The sequence below is a fragment of the Camelus bactrianus genome, chromosome 3 (assembly GCF_048773025.1).
Source record: "Camelus bactrianus isolate YW-2024 breed Bactrian camel chromosome 3, ASM4877302v1, whole genome shotgun sequence".
Lineage (NCBI taxonomy): Eukaryota > Metazoa > Chordata > Mammalia > Artiodactyla > Camelidae > Camelus > Camelus bactrianus.
The window spans coordinates 73,198,142-73,219,159 of record NC_133541.1 but is presented as its reverse complement, the minus strand read 5'-3'; positions in this window follow the sequence as shown (position 1 = coordinate 73,219,159).

Here is a 21,018-nt window from a genome sequence, read left to right as displayed (position 1 = left end):
GAGGGAATTATACTAAGTGAAATAAGTCAGACAGAGAAAGACAAATACTGTATGACATCACGTGTGTGGAATCTGAAAAACAAAACAAGCTAGTGAATATAACAAAAAAGAAGCAGACTCACAGATATTGAGAACAAACTAGTGGTTACCAAAAGGTGGGGAAGGGTAGGAGATGAAGAGGTACAAACTGTTGGTTATAAAATGAGCTATAATGATATATTTTACAACACAGGGAATACAGCCAATATTTTATAACTATAAATAGCTTATAACCTTTAAAAATTGTTACTCACTCTATTATACATCTGTAACTTATATAATATTGTACAACTACACCTCAGTTAAAAAAGAAAAAGAATAGGCTTCAGTTCTAGGTGTTGATTTTTTTGTACTACTTTTAAAATGTTTTCAAACACGTTTTTTTTCTGTCTTCCTGAGCTTGGTAATTACTGCTAGATTCACTTCATAATAATCACTCTGCATACCTTCCAGGGTGACTATTATGTATCTTCATAATTACTGCTGAATTGATCAGTTTATCAATTGACTGACCTAATTATCGAATAAATGGTACTTTAATTAATTTACCCTCTATTAGTAATAATATACTAAGGTATATATCACTAATATTTCTGTGAAATCTTTTTCATTTTTCTCAGACTCATTTAATTACTCCTTTTTATATTACCATTGTATCTTACCTTGCTCTATTTCATATTTATCTTGAGTTTAAAATTGTTTAAGAATCAAACTGTATTTTATTTAAGTAATCAATGCCATTGCCTAGTACTACCACTATGTGTGTTCTACATTTAAGATATGCTTATTTTTTGAGTAGACAACTAAGAGGCAACTTCCCAAAAGACTACACTTAGCAGAGCCCCTGTCTTATAGTTACGTATGCTCTTAGGGTTGATGCCCTCTGTATCACATTATGAAGAGAGCACACTCATACTCCATAGAATTGTAAACCAATCATTTTTATGACTACCATTAACAGTATATTTTTTCTGTTAGTTCTCCATTATAGTCATTTCATCAAATTAATGTTGAGTGGCTAATATGCAACTGATGAGTTTATAAGCCTCCCTACATAGAGGTTTCACTACAATGAACAAACTAACATTTATGAAATCACCATGCACACAGAAAACACTCTTTCTGAGGATTTTGTATGTCTTCTACCCAAAAATCTATTAGCTTAAGAAACTATATTCATTTACATTTTTCTGTCTTCACAGAACAGTATCTTCACAGTAATTCTAAATTTCCACTTTTATATATAATGCAGAATAACCCAAAGAAATACTCAATTCAACATCTTATTTTCATTACTTAGAAATGCAGGCTTAACTCTTGAAAAACTTTCACGTGGACATTTAGATGGAACTCCATGCTGTGGCTTGTCTAGCATCTTTTCTGGCTGTTAAATTATACACTTTGCTTTGTGTCACCAAGTTGATGTAACATCTGCACTTGGAAAGCAAAGTAACTGGGCATAAAATAATGAAATTGTGTACACCATGATCTATATTTGAAAAACAAATTGTCCAGATTTTAAACTTGCATTTTTTAGTAAACAGTGCTATGTTTTAAAAATTACTTTAATGGCAAAATTTTTTTGAAAATCCATTAAACTTTTATATAGACAAAGTGATGTCTATTTGGCTAAGAATGATGGATAAGCTAAATATTCTTGTTAAATGTTTTGTCAGTTCCCCAATGTGTCTAAAATGTCTATCATATGCCATTCAGAAAGATGTAGTCAGCACTGACAGAGAGGATAAAGGATACAAATAAGAGTGACGGAAATATCATTTTGAAATCTTGTACTCTTTATTCTGTTTGTGCTTGAACATTTGTTAGATGTTAAATATCTTGCAGCTTCCGCCCCAGTAGATGATTTCAAAACAGTATTCCTTTACAATACAAAATTTCCTTATTTTCCCAAGTATCAAGTAAAGAGTACGAACACAGCTCTAAAAAGAGGAGTAAACGAGAAAGGTTTGTCAAATGACAACCTTAAAGAGGGTGAGAAACAAACTTCCAAAGAATGAACAGAAACCGAAGGAATGAAGAGATTCTTTGGAGTTTCTCAGTATTTTATTAAAAACAGCTATAATGACTTTCTCTTTTTGGTCTACGTTTATTTTAAATGAGGGGAGAGTGGCAGAATTGCATGTACATAAACTATTGATTAGAAATCATAAATGAGCCTTTAAACATATTGATTGTGAGAGTGCTTGTGGATTTTACTGAAGTGTCTCTGCAAATTACATTGAAAAACACTGTTTTCCTCAATTAGACATTTAAAATGAAGGGGGGCCATAAGGGACATTGAAAAAAAAAACTGAACATTTTCATCCTGGCAAGGTAATTACTTAATTGTGCTCAAACAAGGAAAGTATTGTAACCTTGTTAAGGTGAATTTTTGATTCCATACTATACTTTTGGGGAAAATTCTTCTTTAAAACTTTATTTTAAAAAGTCAATTTTCTAATGTTACACGAAAGAGGAAAGATCACTTATTGCATGATTCCTATCTCACTCTTCAGAAATTTATACTGACAGTCACTTGCCATATTAGTCTAGAAAATAACGCTTAGTGATGGCATATTTTAATGAGGTATGTGCAATTTGCATAAAGTGAAAGGCACATATGTTAAGTGTAAAGTTCCATGAGTGTTCTCAATTCATACACTGGAACTATATATCCCAAACATATGTCAAAGTAGAAAACATTTTCATCAGCAAGATACCTACATCACTTCCCAGTTGACTTATACTACCCATCCACAGGCAATCACAGTTCTGGTTTCATTTACCATCAAATAGCCTTGCGTGTTCTAGAACATCATATAAACGGAATAATATACTCTGTACTCTTTTCAGTCAAGCTTCTTTCAGTTAGCATTACGTTTGTTAGATCCATAAACATTGTATGTATCAGTAGTTTATTCCTTTTTATTGCTGAGAATTATTCCATTGATTTTTTTTTTTTTTTTTTTTTTACCCATGTTGGTTATAGGTAAGCACTTCAGTTGTTCTCAGTTTTTAACAGTTATGAACAAAGCTGCTGTGGACACTGTGGTTCATGTTTTATGCACATATATTTTCCTTTCTCTTCTTGCTCATCCTCTCCAATAGGGTGAACATGGTCTTATACACACACTGGATCAATGCACTGTTCTATGGTACGTCTAAGTAGCCCAGTCCTTTTTCAACTACACAATGACAAAGGGTACGGGAACTAACATAGCTCTGGCTAAAACCACAAATGTATCCATTTGCTATTCCATTTGAATATATACTACTTTATTTTCTGATTGGCTTAGAAAATAATATATTCACCACAGCAGTGAATCTATTTCTGGTAACTGAGTACACATTAGTCTTCTCTACACAAGATGCTAAATCAGGCCCAGCAGCCTTGATCAGGGCTGCATTTGGGGTGAGTTTGTGGTTATCACCAGTCGTCAGTGGTTTGTTCCAAATCTTGACAGGAAAGTTGTTCAGTCTTTCACCATGAAATACTGTTTTATATACTCCTTATTATATTGAGAAAGCTTTCTTTGATTCCAGATAACTGTTTATTTAGCAGTAGGTGTTGAATTTTGTAAATCTTTTTTTTCCCCTGCATCAACTGATGCTACTTTATCTTATTAATATGGTGAATTAACTTGATAGGATTTGAATGTTAAATCAGACTTTCATTTTTGGGATAAATCTCTCTTAGACATAATTCTATGTCCTGTTTATATATTGTTGGATTAAATCTGCTCTTTTACTGAGGAATACTATTTTCATGTTATTTTTGTTTCTATTACAGCTAGAGTATTTTATGTCCTAATTAACCTTCACCTATCTGTGGATATTTTCTCCTGTGCTTCCTTCAAGAAATTTTATACTTTTACTTTTACAGTAGCATATAAAATCAATTTCAGTTTTGTGTACAGTGTGCAAAGCTTTCTTTCTTCTTTTTTAGTATAGGCATTCAATTGTTACTGTACCATTTGTTAAAAGATTATTTTATACCCATGAATTATTTTGACATGTATGTTGAAAATCAGTCTATTATGTGTGTTTGTAGGCATGTTTGTTTTTTTTTCCAGTTTTATTATGTAGAATTATTACAGCTCCACTGAACATACACATTATATTGCATGTAACTACATATAAACAGTATATTGCACATTTTTTTAGTTTTCATATATGTACTAATTATTGTTTCTAAGAACAAACTGGTTCTTTAGCTTTTTAAACTTACATAGTTATCAAAGGAATAAAGCCAACTACAAAATAAGAATCAACAGAATGCCGTAATTCAATCATAAAGGACAGTCAAATGTGCTTACACATATTCAAGAAATCAAAATAATAATTAGTTCATTTCTGTCCTTATTATTATTGTTATTTTTTAGATTCTTCATATAAATGATGTTATATGGTATTTTTCTTTCTCTTTCTGGTCTACTTCACTTTGAATGACAGTGTTCAGTTCCATCCATATTGCTGCAAATGGCATTATTTTATTCTGTTTTTATGGCTGAGTAGTGTTCCATTATATATATGTATTACATCTTCTTTATCCAGTCATCTGTTGATGGACATTTGGGTTGTTTCCAAGTCTTGGCTATCATAAATAGTGCTGCTATGAACATTGGGGTGCATATGTCTTTTTGAATTTTATTTTTCTCTGGATATATGCCCAGGAGTGGGGTTGCTGGATCACATGGTAAATCTATTTTCAGTTTTTTAAGGAACCTCCATACTGTCCTCCATAGTGGCTGCACCAATCTACATTCCTACCAACAGTGTAGGAGGGTTCCCTTTTCTCCACATCCTCTCCAGCATCTATCATTTATAGACTTTTCAATGATGGCCATTCTGGCTGGTGTGAAGTGATCTCTTTGTAGTTTTGATCTGCATTTCTCTGACAATTAGCGATGCTGAGCATTTTTTCATGTGCCTGTTGGTCGTTTGTATGTCTTCATTGGAGAATTGCTTGTTTAGGTCTTCTGCCCATTTTTGGATTGGATTGCTTGTTTCTTTGATATTAAGGAGTATGAGCTGTTTGTATATTTTGGAAATTAGTCCCTTGTCAGTCACATCATTTGCAAAGATTTTCGACCATTCTATAAGTTGTCTTTTCGTTTTGTTGATGGTATCCTTAGCTGTCCAAAAGCTTCTAAGTTTAATTAGATCCCACTTGTTTACTTTTGCTTTTAATTCCAATACTCTAGGAGCTGGTTCAAAAATATATTGCTGTAATGTATGTCTGTGAGTGTTCTGCCTATGTTTTCCTCTAGGAGTTTTATAGTATCTGGTCTTACATTTAGGTCTTTAATCCATTTTGAGTTTATTTTTGTACATGGTGTTGGGGAATGTTCTAATTTCAGTCTTTTGCTGGTAGCTGTCCAGTTTTCCTAGCACCACATGTTGAAGAGACTGTCTTTTCTCCATTGTATATTCTTGCCTCCTTTGTCATAGATTAATTGACCGTATGTGTGTGGCTTTGTTTCTGGAATGTCTATCCTGTTCCATTGATCTGTGTGTCTGTTTTTGTGCCAGTACCATACTGTTTTGATTACTGTAGCTTTGTAGTATAGTCTGAAGTCAAGGAGCATGATTCCCCCTGCTCCCTTCATCTTTCTAAAGATTGTTTTGGCTATTCAAATTTGCATTTCCATACAAATTTTAACATTTTTTTGTTCCAGCTCTTTGAAGAATGTCATTGGTAACTTGATAGGGATTGCACTGAATCTGTAAATTGCCTTGGGCAGTATGGCCATTTTAACAATTTTGACTCTTCCAATCCAAGAACACAGTATATCTTTCCATTTGTTTATGTCATCTTCTATTTCTTTCATCAATGTCTTAAAGTTTTCAGCATACTGGTCTTTTGCCTCCTTAAAATTCAACACCCATTTATGATCAAAACTCTCCAGAAAGTGGGCAAAGACGGAACATACCTCAACATGATAAAGGCTATATATGACAACCTACAGCTAACATCATACTTAATGGGGGAAAGCTGAAAGCATTCCCTCTAAGATCAGGAACAAGACAAGGATACCCACTCTCATCACTTTTATTCAACATAGTTTTGGAAGTCTTAGCCATAGCAATCAGAGAAGAAAAAGAAATAAAAGGAATCCAAATTGGAAGTGAAGAAGTAAAACTGTCACTGTTTGCAGATGACATGATACTATATATAGAAAATCCTAAAGAAGCAACCAGAAAACTACTAGAACTCATCAATGAATATGGTAAAGTTGCAGGATACAAAATTAATATACAGAAGTCAGCTGCATTTCTATACACTAACAATGAAATAGCAGAAATGGAAATTAAGGAAATGATAACATTTACCACCATGCCAAAAAGAATATGTATGTTTGTTTTTTGACTGTCTTCTGTTCTATTTCTCTACATTATATCACATCATTATGATTTTATTACTTTATAATAAGCATTTGAAATCAGGTAATATAAGATCTTCTAATTTGTCTTTTTCAAATTTGTTTAAGGTGCTACATACTCTGACTTTTTCCATATAAATTTTAGCTGCAGCACATCAATCTCTCAAACATGCTTTCTAGAATTTTGACTGATTGAATTAAATCTGCAGATGTTTTGGGAGAACTGACATCTCAATATAATTTATAAAAACTGAATTTCTGGTGGTGTGTTTTTTGGTAGATTTATTAAATATCCTATATATTATCAAGCTGTCTGCAAATAAACATCATTTTACCACTCACTTTTCATAGGCCTTATATTTCTTGTAAATTCATGTTGCAGGACAATATTGAATAGAAATATGAGAGCCTGTGAAAGAGACCTCGAGACTATAAGAAGATAGAGTGATGGCCAGCCATCCCCCGACTACTTCAATTCCTCCACACTCTTTTTTCTCCCACTGTCTTATTGCAACCTAATGAATGACTCTGAGATAAAAATGTCCAGCTGAGATATTCCTGAATTTTTGATTAAGAGAAATTGTGAAAGATAATAAAATGTTGTTGTTTGAAGTGCTTGAGTTTTGAGATGAGTTTTATTTGCTAATAGTTAAGCAGAACAACAACAACAAAATATTTCTGGAAGTGAAACGCTCTCTTAACAAATGTCTAAAATTTTTGGTATAGGTTCTGAGGTCAAGAAGCAGGCAAAATCAGGAACAGTCTTGAGATACTGAACATAAAATAATAAAGGGTCTCAAAGAGAGACTGAAAACGAACCTCACGAAGATTTTCAATGGGGACTCAAAGGAATGTAAGGAAAATACTGAAGCTGGTGGACATATAAAGCAGTGGAAATTTGACAACACTGTCAACTGCAATAAATGCAGACATTAGAAACTGCAATGAAACTTGATAATGTGGATAAAAACATAGCTAGGCAGAATATCGAAGGTTCCATGGGAACCTCTTCCAACTCCACAGATAAAATTCAAGAGGAAAGAGATGAGCTAACAAACAAAATTTCACATTAAAATTTTTTTTTAATTTCCTGTATTTGAAAATAAAACTTTTTCAATCCCTTTATCAACATCCAGAAAAACAAATGAGTAAGAACAACAACAACAACAAAAAAAAACCCACAAAACATTATCACACTAATAAATGCTTTAGGGGAAATCTTTAAATCCAGTTGTCACCTGTAAGATCCTTTATTAAGTCCTTGTAGAAAATCAGTGTCTTATAAACCCTTTTCAAATAGACAAAAGATTTTCTAAGCATCTGAGAAATGCCTTACAGACCCCATAAGTTAAACAACAGTTACTTTTAAGAACATAAGTGTGGGCTGTCCTACAGCAGACTCTTAAGAGGGCCCAAAGTAGAGAAGAGCTTATTTGAAGATATTTATTATGTATGCCTTTTTCTAAGAGTGGATTATATACCAACACTTAAGAAATCCACACAAATTTTAAAAGAATTATACCAACTTAGATTGAAAGTGAAAAATGAAAAGAGGACTTTGTATCCTCAAATTACTATAGGAAAGAAACAAAAAGAAAATTACACAGGTCCAAACACTGCCTGCTTTCTATAGGAAATAATAATTCAGAGGGCAAAGCAAACAGCCAAAAGTGCAGAGCCAAGAGTCATGAAGAATAACCACATGAAGGAACTGGCCCATATTTCCAGCCAGATTTCAGAACCAGTATGGATGTGTCTTCTGTGTGCCCTTTTCTTTCTTCTTTTGTGTACAGAAGAATATATGGTGGTTTTCTTATTCCTGTCTTACAACTGTATATTGGAGGTAATGGTAGAAGACGTGTAACTTGTTTCATTAGTTCACATATCTTAAGATATAGATGAATAATATTCAAGGAGTTATATGCAATGAGTTGCACCTAAGGGAGCTCATCGGAATTGTAACATGATTTACCTACGGAGACTCAAATCCTCAAACTGATGCTGTAATAAGAAAAGACTCAGGAGTCTTAGGATAGGGTATGAGTATATTTTCATGTGTGATAATGTCATTGTGAGAAGACAGATTAGCAGATTATATATTTTAAAATGATCATAAATATATTTCTTCTTACATGGTGACTTTGACATTCTTCCCTTCACATGATGGGGTTTATATTCCCTGCCCTTGAGTTTGGGAAGACTGGAGCTTGTGGTGGAAGTGACTGTATGTGCCTGCCGATGTTAGGTAATATTGACAATGCAACTTTTGCCTTGCAGCCTAGAACAATCAAGCTGGAACTTTAAGCTGTTTTCTAAACCATCCAATTGAACCAAGGTTCCATGTTGTAAAAACACCCAGACTAGATCAGACAGAGAGGCTACATGGAGAGACCTTAGGTAAGACTACATGAAAAGAAAGAGATGCCAGCCATTCCCTAGCTGCTTCAACACTCCTCCACCCTACCCCGACTATTTCATCTCCAATTACTATCTTATTGTGATCACATGAGTTACCCCAAATCAGAATCACAAATCAAGCCCTCCCTGAACTCTTGATGCACAGAGACTGGGAGATAATAAAATACTTGTGGTTATTTTAAACCATGAAGTTTGGGTAATTTGTTATGCAGATAGAGGTAACAAGCATCCTTAACCGGTTAAAATTTTATTTCAGATATTTTGTTTTTATTGCTACAAATTTTGTTTGATCCTTTTTATATATGCTATTTCTCTCATCGTTATGTTTATGTTTTTCTTTATATCCCTGAGTATATTATAATAGCTATTTTAATGTCTTTGTCCTATTTCCATCATTTCTGCATCAGTTTCTGTGGACTTATTTTTCTCCTGGTCATGGGTCACATGTTTATACTTCTTTGTATACTTAATATTTTTTATTGGGTACTGGACATTGCAAGTTTTATTTTGGAGAGTTGCTTTTTTTTTTTTTTATCTTTCAATGACTGCTGATGTTTGTTTTAACTAGCAGTTTATTTGTAGATTGATTTGTAAACCTTCAGAGCTCTTTCTTGAATGCCCAGGTGTTTTGTAATTGCTATGCACTCTGGAAAGTCAGAATTAACACCTCTTATCCATACATGTAATCATGTGGGAATTATTCAGCATCACCCTCCCCCACCTTAGAAGTGGTTTTCTGTCTAGCCCCTACTAGTTTCACTCTATTCATCCCATGCTTTGTATTTAACAAAAGATTTAAAGGAAGCTTTATGAAGAAATTATAGAACTCTTATGTTCAGTTACGTCTATCTTGTAAATTGTCCCTCAAAATCAAGTCCCCTCACGTGTGTAAACAAAAAAGGCTGCTGTGGTCTGTTTCTGTTACCTGTTTCTAAATCACAATTTGAAAGTTTCCTCCCAGAAGAAAGGTGGACTTATTGTTGGACTCAGGTTACTTTTTTTCTGTTAGTAATCACAGTCCTGTGATGCCTATTTTCCAATGTATGAAAATCTGTTTCATGTATTTTGTTTAATTTTCTCATTCTTTACTGTAAGAAGTACAGTTATTCCATCCTAGTTGGAAGTGACAGTCTCAATTCTCCATAATCCTAATTTCAAAAGTATGTCTATAAAGTTCCTATTTTTCCCTCTACAACATGTTCAAAATTACTTTTTTGTAATACATCTTTCAGTGTGGTAAATCAGCCTGGTCTTCTCTCTAGTTTCTCTACTGTTTTCTTCAAGGGCCACATTTTTCCAGTTTAGTGTTTCTATTTTATGCTTGGCATTTCCAAGAATTGTGAAGTCCTCATGTTATTTTATAAATTCTATTTCTTTCTCTTTACAAGTTTTAATCTTAAAGTTCTCATCATCTTTAAATTTTCAGTTTTTCTCATTGTTTATGTTTTCTCATATTAGTGGATTCTCATATGTTTTATAATGTTTGCCTATGGATAGCAATCAGTAGTTTTCTTCCATGAAAATCTCAGTTATCACTGTGTCCTAGATTAATCAGTTGTCCTTACAAGAGATTTTGAAATGGTTTTAGCCAGGGTCATGTAGACTCGCTAAAGACCAATTTTTTTTTTTTAATCTTAGTTTCTCAGTTTGAGTCTAATTCTGTATGCTGAATTTGACTTGTGTCCCAATACTTCTACATGCATAATGCTTACTTTTCTAATATCTTTCAAAGTAACATTTTTTTATTTTAAGTCAAGACTTGGGACTGGTAACATACTTCTGGCTGTGCCCAGTCTGTATCTATGCCAGTAGAGGCAAAGTTTTTATTCCTTTTTTTGATGTGTCAGTTTATGTCAGGCTCTCTTTTTTGTCTAGACTCTCAGACTTAAACAAAAAAAAAAAAAAAAAAAAAAAGAGAGAGAGAGCAAGAGAGCAAGAGAGAAAGAGAGAGAAAGCTTTAAGTGCCTTAAGTTCATTTTCAGCATAGGTGCTTTAACTCCAAATTGTATATCCAGGTCTGATATATTTAAAGAAGTATCTGTGTGATAGAATCAAGAAGGAGGTCTTGTCATGTTGCTTTACTCTGACATACTGAGTAGAAGTTGTGTTATGAACTATATCTCTCTCCTCTTCTTCATCAAATCAACTTATATTTCTGAATTCTGCTGAATAATCAACCAAATGTGATTTTCTTTGCTTATGTAGGTAATTTGGTATTTTATGTTGGTAATATTTAAAGAAACTCTTGTTTATGATTTTGGAATTAGTCTGTTTAAAATATCTTAATATTTTAATAAATACCAGAAATTATCCTAGATATTTACTTATTACATTATTTATATGCCTTCCTATGTTTCTGGAAAATTCTATGAATTCTGTTAAGATTTTCAAAATCCTTGAAAGAGATGACATTTAATTATTGACTATAATATTTATGTATATGATTTATAAGTTTGTTTCAATATAACATAGAAGTTGATAGAGTATAGATTTTAAAAGATTGGCCATGAAATGGTAGTTTTTGAACATGGATATGGGATGCATAGGGGCTTAGTTTACTTTTCTCTATACTATACTCAAATGCAATTTACTCCAGGGATGCAAGGATGGTTCAATATCCACAGATCAATCAATGAGATATACCACATTAATAAACTGAAAAAAAAAAAAAATGATCTTCTCAACTGATGCAGAAAAAGCTTTTGACAAAATTCCACATGCATTTATGATTTTAAAAATATCTCCACAAAGTGGGTAGGGAGGGAAATTCCTCAACATAATGGCCATATATGAGAAGCTCACAGCTAACATCATATTCAGGGTTAAAAGTGGAAAACAGTTCCTCTAAGATCAGGAATAAGAGAAAGATGCCCACTCTCCTGACTTTTATTCAGCATAGTATTGGAAGCTCTGGCCACAGAAATTAGCCAAGAAAAAGAAATAAAAGGAATTCAAAATGGAAAGGAACTAGTAAAACTGTCACTGTTTGCAGATGACATAATACTGTACATACAAAATCCTAAAGAAGTCACCAGAGAACTTTAGAGTTCATCAATGAATTTGATAAAGTTACAGGATACTGAATTAATACACAGAAATCTGCTGTGTCTTTATACACTAACAACAAACTATTAGAAAGAGAAATTTAAAAAAAACAGTTTAATTTATAATTTCTTAAGAATAAAATACATAGGAATAAATCTTCCTAAGGAAGTAAAAGACCTCTACTTGGAAAACTGATGGAAGAAAGTGAATATGGCACAAACAGATGGAAAGATATATGTGTGAATGGAGAGGAAGAATTAATATTGTTAAAATGACCATATTACCCAAGACAATCTAAAGACTCAGTGTAATCCCTATCAAACTAACAATGGCATTTCTCACAGAACTAGAACAAGTAATTCTAAAATTTATATGAAAACACCAAAGACTCCAGAAACAAAAACAATCTTGAAAAAGATGAACAAATCTGGAGGTATTATGCTCCCTGATTTAAAAATATACTAAAAAGATACAGTCATCCAAACAGTATAGTACTGACAAAAAAACAGACACATAGATCAGTGAGACATAATAGAAACTCCAAAAAATGAACCCAAACTTACATGAGCAATTAATCCATGACAAAAGAAGCAATATTGTACAATGGGGGAAAGACAGTCTCTTCAATAAATAATGCTGGTAAAACTGGACAGCTACATACAAAAGAATCAAACTAGACTACTCTGTCCCATCATGCACAAAATAAACTCAAGAAGGATTAAAGACTTAAATCTAAGACCTGAAACCATAAAACTTTTAGAAGTAAACATAGGAAGTACACTCTTTGACATCAGTTTTAATAATAAATTTTGGGATATGTCTCCTTAGGCAATGGAAACAAAAGCAAAAATAAATAAATGGGACTACATCAAACTAAAAATTGTTTGCACAGCAAAGGAAACTAGCAACAAAATGAAAAGGCCACCTACTAAATAAGAGAACATATTTGCAAATGGTATACCAGATAAGGGGTTAATGTCCAAAATATACAAAAAATCCATACAACTCAATATCAAAAAAACAAATAAGCCAATTATAAATTGACAACAGATCTGAATAGATTTTTCCAAAGAAGACATATAGATGGTAAACAGGCATATGAAAAGATGCTTAACATCACTTATCAGGGAAATGCAAATTAAAACCAAAATGAGATATTATCTCACATTTATTAGAGTGGCTATTATCAAAAAGACAACAAATAACAAGTGCTGTTGAAGATGTGAAAAAGAAATCCTCATGCACTGTTGGTAGGAATGTAAATTTGTGCAGCCCCTTTGGAAAACAGTATAAAGACTCCTTAAAAAAATAAGAATAAAACTATCACATGATCCAGCAAATTCACTCCTGGGTATATAGCCAGAGAAGATGAAAACACTAATTAGAAAAGATACATAAACCACTGTGTTCATTGCAGCATTATTTACAATGGCCACAACAGGAAAGCAACCCAAATGCTTATCAATAGATAAATTGATAAAGATGATGTGGCGTGTACACACACACACACATACACACACACACAATGGAATATTACTCAGTCATGAAAAACGAAATATCGCCATTTGCAACAATATGGTTGCACCTACAGGGCATTATGCTGAGTGAAATAAGCCAGAGAAAGACAAGTACTGTATGATTTCACTTATATGTGAAATCTAAGGGAAAAAAATGAACAAACAGAGTTATAGCTACAGAGAACAAAGAGGGAGTTGCCAGAGGGGAGGGGCTAGGGAAAGAAAAAAATAGATAAGGGAAATAAAGAGGTACAAAATAAGAGTTGCAAATAAGAGGTACAATGAAGAGTTGCAAAATAAATGAGCCAACAGTATGAAAAGAACAGTATGGGCAATGTAGTCAATAACTATGTAATATCTTTGTACGGTGACACATCATAACTAGACTTGTCCTGGTGATCATTTTGAAATGCATAAAAAATACCAAATTACTATGCTGTGTAACAGGAACTAACATAGTGTTTTAGGTCAATTATACCTCAAAAATAAATATACAAGCGAACTCATTAAAAAGGAGACCAGATTTGTGGTTATATATGCAGGGTAGTGAGAGGGAATTGGATAAAGGCAGTCAAAAGGTACAAACTTTCAGCTAAAAGATAAATAAATTCTAGAGGTGCAATATACAGCATGATAAATGTAATTAACAATGTTGCATGTTATGTATGAAAGTTGTTAAGAGAGTAAATCCTAAGAGTTCTTATCACAAGAAAATGATTTTTTTTATTTATTTCTGTATCTATATGAGATGATGGATGTTCATTAGATTTAATGTAATAGTCATTTCATAATGTACATAAGTCAAATCATTATGCTGCACACCTTAAACTTATACAGTGAAATATGTCAATTTTATCTCAATACAACCAGAAGAAAATAATAAATAAATAAATCATCAAATAATTTTTCAAGCTTTTAAGTAATCCTAAAATTAGGATGTTTTCATAAATTCCTTTATGACAGCTAAAGATATGTGCTTTGTATTTCAAATGTAAGCTCACTATTTATTGTTAAACCTGTGCTCTTTAAAGCAGAAAATTTCAAAATTGCATCTAAATACAAAGCAAACTTATTGAAAAGCTAATAAACCCTAAGCAGGAGCCTCACTACAAAATGGCGACTTATTATCATTTCCATTTATTGTTAATAATATACTCATAAATGGAACAATGTTCTAACTGGAGCTTAATTTGAAGACAAAACAGCAAGTTTCTAAGGCTTCTTTTGTTTTCATCTATAGTGAGTTTCTCAATATGAAATTCAAAAGAATACAAAGAGTATTTTATTATTGTAAACTAATTTTCATTAGGAATATAACCTTTTTGAAAGAACAATCCAGAAAGATAACTGAGGCAAGGAAAGAGGTGTGCGAGATACACATGAACACTTTCTCAAATGAATGTAGCTAGGACAAAGTCCAGATTACACTAATATTGAAAACAATGTCATCTGATACTTATGAAAGCTTTTGGCTTGCAGTACAAGGACCACAGCTGGGGCTTTTAGCTTGTGATTGTTATATTTAATGAAGCCATTCTCATGCATTGATAGTTGTCCTTCTTAAAACAAAAGTGTTTTTCTGAATAGTTTATCTTTTTGATATTTTTCAACTTCTTCAATTATTTCCCCAGCAGCATCAATCAAGGAGAAAGACGGCATTATTGAAGCATTAGATACCAACCTTCTCTAGCCTCATTTTGAACTAGAAAAAAAGCATATTTTATCCTTATTCTCCTAAGATTCACTAGCCTGACTTGAGAGAAAGCTAAACTAGAGTTAAAAAGGATCCTGACTACTCTAAAGCAGGCTGATGCACCCAGGGAAGTTTTTATGCCCCTTGTGGTTGAAGGCACTTTTAATCCACTGTGGAATCAGCTTGAGTTATTGAAGACGACTGGAAACCTTAGCTATTGTTAAGGTCTGTTCATGTCTGTTCCTCAAAACGTCTAGTGCAATCTAAAGAACATGAAGCCTGGCTTCTTTTCTTTGATAGAGTGTATTTCTACTACAGAAAATCCATCTCTGTGTACTGAGAAGAGTTCCCCTATCTGTATGTCTCATTAGACTCTATACCCTGTCCAAAAAAGGTCCTCATTCTACATAGAAGACAAGGAAGCAGTCAATTATCTTTCTTTTAATAATAACCTTTTTCAATTTGCATTTTGGAAACTAACAACAATACATCTTTGGGTATTAAAATATATCATCCCTAACTGGAGGTAAGATATGGCTTACTATATTTCTAGTGTGGAATCTCTTAGCCTGAAGGTAATACATACTTTTTTTCATTTCTTTCTGATAGGAAACAGTCAGTTCTCTTTGATTTATAGTTCTCATAAATAAGGTAATGTATTTCATGATTAATTTTAGTTCTAAACCATTTGCATATTGAATAAGAGATGCAGAAATGACTGAGAAAATAACTATGTACCTTTATTTTCATTTAATAAGCAATATGATTTATGCATTCAATACATATTTTTTATCATGGCTCTCATTTTAAATGAAACTCATGAAAATGTATTGGCCATTTTATATCACCTTTTTATATTTAAATTTAAAGGCAATATAGAGCTTCGTTTTTGCCTGTGCCCACTTCAAGACCCTACTTCCTACTTCAGCCACTGTAAGGTCAACCAGGTGAAAAAAGACTTTAGTTTTGCTCAAATGCAGCCTTACTTTGTCTGCTCTAGGGCCTATTTCATGTGCCATGTATGTACCTCTGCAATTTGTGATGCCTAAGGAAATTACTGGGACTCATTTACAAATCACTCAAACTTCACGGCATTAACTTCCTCGGAACTATCCTTGGCCAATGAGGGAAGGGAGACAGTACATAAAATGCCTTCCCTATGTCCCAGGGGAAGACAGATCTATCTGATAGTACTGCCTTATCAATGCCAATCACCAATACAGGCAGCCAATGCAATAATGCTTTATATTGGTTTTTCCTCCTTTCACAGCACCCTTGTGTCCCCAGCCCAAAACATCTCAAAATTTTGCTCCCAGAGATAACATTCCCAAATAAACCTTTGTCTGGGGAATGCATCTGTTTGAGTCTTTTCCTAAGTTCACTTAAGAGATTGCTTTTGAGTTTCATCTGTGTCATAGTGTGGATAATAATAGCACATTCCTTTTTTTTAAGTTGAATGTTATATAGACATGCAATTTTTATCATTAAGCAGTTGATGGACATTTAGCTATTTTTCAGATTATGGTGCATATGAATAAAATGACTATAAATTTGTGCATGCAGGCATTTCTGTAAACATATGTCTTAATTTCCTTTGCATCTAGTATATGCTTTATTAGAATTCTAGCTGCTCTGCCTCCTTGCTAGTACTTGCTCTTGTCAGGTCTTTGTTTTTCTTCTTTTTACCATTTGATCAGATGTGTTATAGTCTTTCACTGTGGTTTTAATTTACATTTGCCTAATAACTAATGATAGTGAACATCATTACATGTGCTTATATTAAATCTCTATCTTTTCTGGACCAAATCATCTTTTCATATATCATATCCATATTCTTTTTTTTTTTAGTGATTTTCCAGATTTGTTTGTATATTCTGATTATTGGCACTTCATTGAATGTACTTGGAAAATGTTTTCTCTACGACTATGATTTGCCTTTTTTTTTAATGCTGTTCTGCAAAGAGAAGGTTTTATATATGTTCTATCTAAAAAATGGTCTATCTCAACTTCATAGAGATTTTCTCCTATGCTTTCTTCTAGAAAGAAGTTTTTCATTTTACTTTTACATTTATATTTTCCCTTGCACATGGATGTGTAATAGTTTCAACACCACTAATTGAATGGAGAAAGTATTTCTCTACTGAATTACATTTCCAACTTTGTCAAAACTATTAGCTCATATTCATGTGGATCTATTTCTGTCATTTTATTCTGTTTCATTATTATGTGACTATCATTTCACTAATACCACACTGTATGATTACTATAGCTTTATAGAAAATCTTGAAATCTGGTAATGTGAGTCTCCCAATTTTGCTTTCATTATTCAAAATTGTTTTGGCAATTTTTCTATCTTATGCTTTTCATGTAAGTTTAGAATCAGCTTATGGATTTCCTCAAAGATATAATCAGCTTCTAGGATTTTCTTTGGGGTTGTTTTCAGTCTACAGATCAATCTGAGAAGAAGTTACATCTTGGTAATTTTTAATCTTCCAGTTAATTAACATGATATATCTTTCCATTTACTTAGGATATGTGTTAACAATGTGGTATATTTCTTATTATACAAATTGTGCCCATATTTTTAGATTTAAACCTATTTCATATTTTTAGTGGTATTCTAAATAGTATGTTTAAAATTTCAACATCTATTTTTATTGCTAGTATATTCAAATATAATTGATTTTAGCATGTTGATTTTGTTTTCTGTAACCAACTAAACTCACTTATTTTAGTAGTTTCTTTGGGATTTTCTATGTAGATAATCATGGCCTCTACGAATAAACACTATTTTCTTACTTTCCAATCTATATGCCTGGTATTTCTTTTGTCTCATTGCACTGGCATACATATTGAAAGACAGCAGTGATATGAGTAGAAATTCTTGTTTTGGACTTAACCATAGAAGGAAACCATTTAGTTCTTAACAACAAGGTCTGATGTTAGCTCTAGTTATTAATAAGTACCCTTTATTCATAAGGTAAGAATATCTATACTTTGTGGAGAAATTCTGCCATAAATGTATGTTCAATTTTATACAATGTTTTTTGAATGGGTAATTTTTTTTCTCTTTTAAGATATTGGTATGAATGAATATTGTATCAGTTAAGGTTCTTCAGAGAAACAGAACAAGTAGAATATATGGATATAGATACAGATAAAGATATAGAAATAGATAGATTGTGAGAGAGAAAGAGAGAGATTGACTTATCAATTTACTATAAGAAATTGGCTTACTGGCTCAGAGGTATGGGGGCTGAGAAGTTCCACAGTCTTCTGTCTACAAACTGGAGCCCCAGGGAGGCCAGCTACGTAATTCACTGAGTCTGAAGGAGATAAAGTTGTAATTCCCAGTCACAGGGCAGAGGCAGAAGGATATTCCAGCCTAGCAGTTGATCACAGAGAACATATCCTCCCTTCCTCTGCCATTCAGTTCCATGCAGTCCCTCAGTGGATTAGAAGATGCCCATCCACAATGGGGAGGGCAATCCACTTTACTTCATCATCTTGACATTAGATAAAACAAACAAACAAAAACTAAGAGGAAAAAACTATTTTTTCATTAAGTTAGAAATGTCAACATTCACATAATGTTTACAGTTTAATTTGGAGGAACAGTTTTCTCCCCTTGTCCTTTAACTTCATTTTAAAGCCATTTTATTTGTCCCTTTCCAATGTTAACAGGGAAAGTAGATGAAACTTGAAGATGAGAATTATATGCTCTATTTGATAAATATAACTTTGGCAAATAATGTGTCCTATGTAGAATAAATTCTTGACGTTGATGAAGAAAATAATTAAAATCATACAGTTTATTTCTAAAGCTAGCTATTTTTATTTATATAGGCTTAATAGTGCTTTTCTATACTTCTTGTTTTACTTTTTTCTGTTTTACTCAAATTTCATAAAAATCCATTCACAGTTTCTCTCCATTTTATTCCCATCGCCACAAAGAAAAAATTGAATTTGAGAACTTTATATTTTAATATACATTTACTCATCGTTAATAGTATCTTTTAAAAAGCTGTCATTTCTCTTACTTCTGCTGTTCTTTTCTTCTGAATACACCTGTGTAGTGTATCACATTTTAGAAAGCACTTTACACACTCTCTCTAATCAGATCTAACATAGCAGCCTTGAAGAGAACAAAATGGTACTATTCTTATCTTACTGTTGCTGAATGAAAGAAATTAAAATATGTATCAGTTCACGGATTAGGGCAGGAGAGAGAGAAGTGAGGTCTTCTGCCTTATTCTTCAATGCTTTCTCTATTATATCTAGAAGCCACTCAGGAATGATACAGCCAAGTTTCCCAGTACTGCACAGTCAGCACTTACGTAAAAGAAGCCACTTATTAAAGACTACATACTCTATGGTTTTGTATAAAAGTTATGTGAAATTCTAGAAAAGGCAAAACCATAGTTTGTTTTCTGGCTGATCAGTGATTATTTAGAAGCAAGTGTGGGTAGAGCGACTGACCACTAAGGGACGTAAGAAGAATTTTTGGGGGATGGGAGTGTTCTAAACCTTGACTGTGGTGGCTGTCACTCAAAATAAAAGACTGTTACTTCCGTATTAGTAACATAAATATAGAGTTTGTTTAATTTATTGCCCACCATGCTTAATCAATTGAATTTTTTATGCTTTGCTTTTAAATGCCTTGGTAACTGGTTAATATTGAGCAGGTTGTTAAAAGTGCAAAGCCATGTGTTTTCCTTCCATCTGTCTTAATACACTAATCACTAGGGCACTATTGTGTTATTTAGAACATGGAATGAGGTCACATTTCTCCCAGGTGGAGAGTAAATAGCAAAAATACTTTAAAAAGTACTTGGCATTTAATGTCTAATCCTTAAGATTATGTTTAAAAAAAAAAAAAAAGCCAAGGCATGTTACTTTATTACAAAAGAATTTGACCAACTATTTTTGGTTAACAATTTCATGTACATCTAGCCATATGCACTTTAAAATAGGAAAGCATAAGCTCGATGGAAAGTGGGTTGAAGCAATGAAGAGTTTAAAAGAAGATAAATAGAGCATAATAAGCTTAGGTTCTCTCTCATTGTTCTTTCTTATTCACAGCCATGTAAATAATTTGAAAGGATGCTTTTCCTTCACTACTTTTTGTCTGTGATATTAGTGCTCGTACTTCATAAAAATGCTATGGAACAGTACAAATACTGAAAAGAAAAAAGGAACATAATGAACCCACATGGATCCAAAATCCAGTTGCAAAACAATCAATTTTTCTCCAAGTCTAAACCTAATCGCCATCCCACACCTCAGCCTGGATATTTTTTCTGTCAAATCCTAGATAATAATTACTGCATCCAACGATCCCTCATATGTATGTATAAAAGACACTTTAAAAATCATTATTCCAATATTTTATCATTTCCCCTAAAGTAATTTAAGTATAATTCATTTAATGTTATGAAATACACAGGATTCACATTTCCTCCAATATCTTACAGTATTTTTGATTTACAAACAATTGTTTGAATCAGGAAACAAAGTTTATACTGCTTTTTTTGGTATAGTTTAAATTGTTTTTAATTTATAAACTTCCCATCTTTTTTCTTATAATTTATTCAATAAAGAAAACAGGGGCATTGATTGTATAATAATTTTGCACCTTTTGGATTTTGCTTATTGTACTCTTTTGTTTCACTTAAGATGGTCTACACGCTACTTTACTTCCTGTAAGAAAGTGGTTACATTTTAGAAGGATGATCAAATTTATTTTATTTTTTGATAAATAGGAGGAGTTGCGACCTTCCTACTGCAACACATCAAGAGGTACATCATGTCTAGTCTTTTCTCACTGTTTTTATTGAGACTAATCTAACCAGCTAGATTTAAATTTTTTTTAGTATAAATATGAACTCAGAATGATACTAATACCAACATTTTTACTGAAATA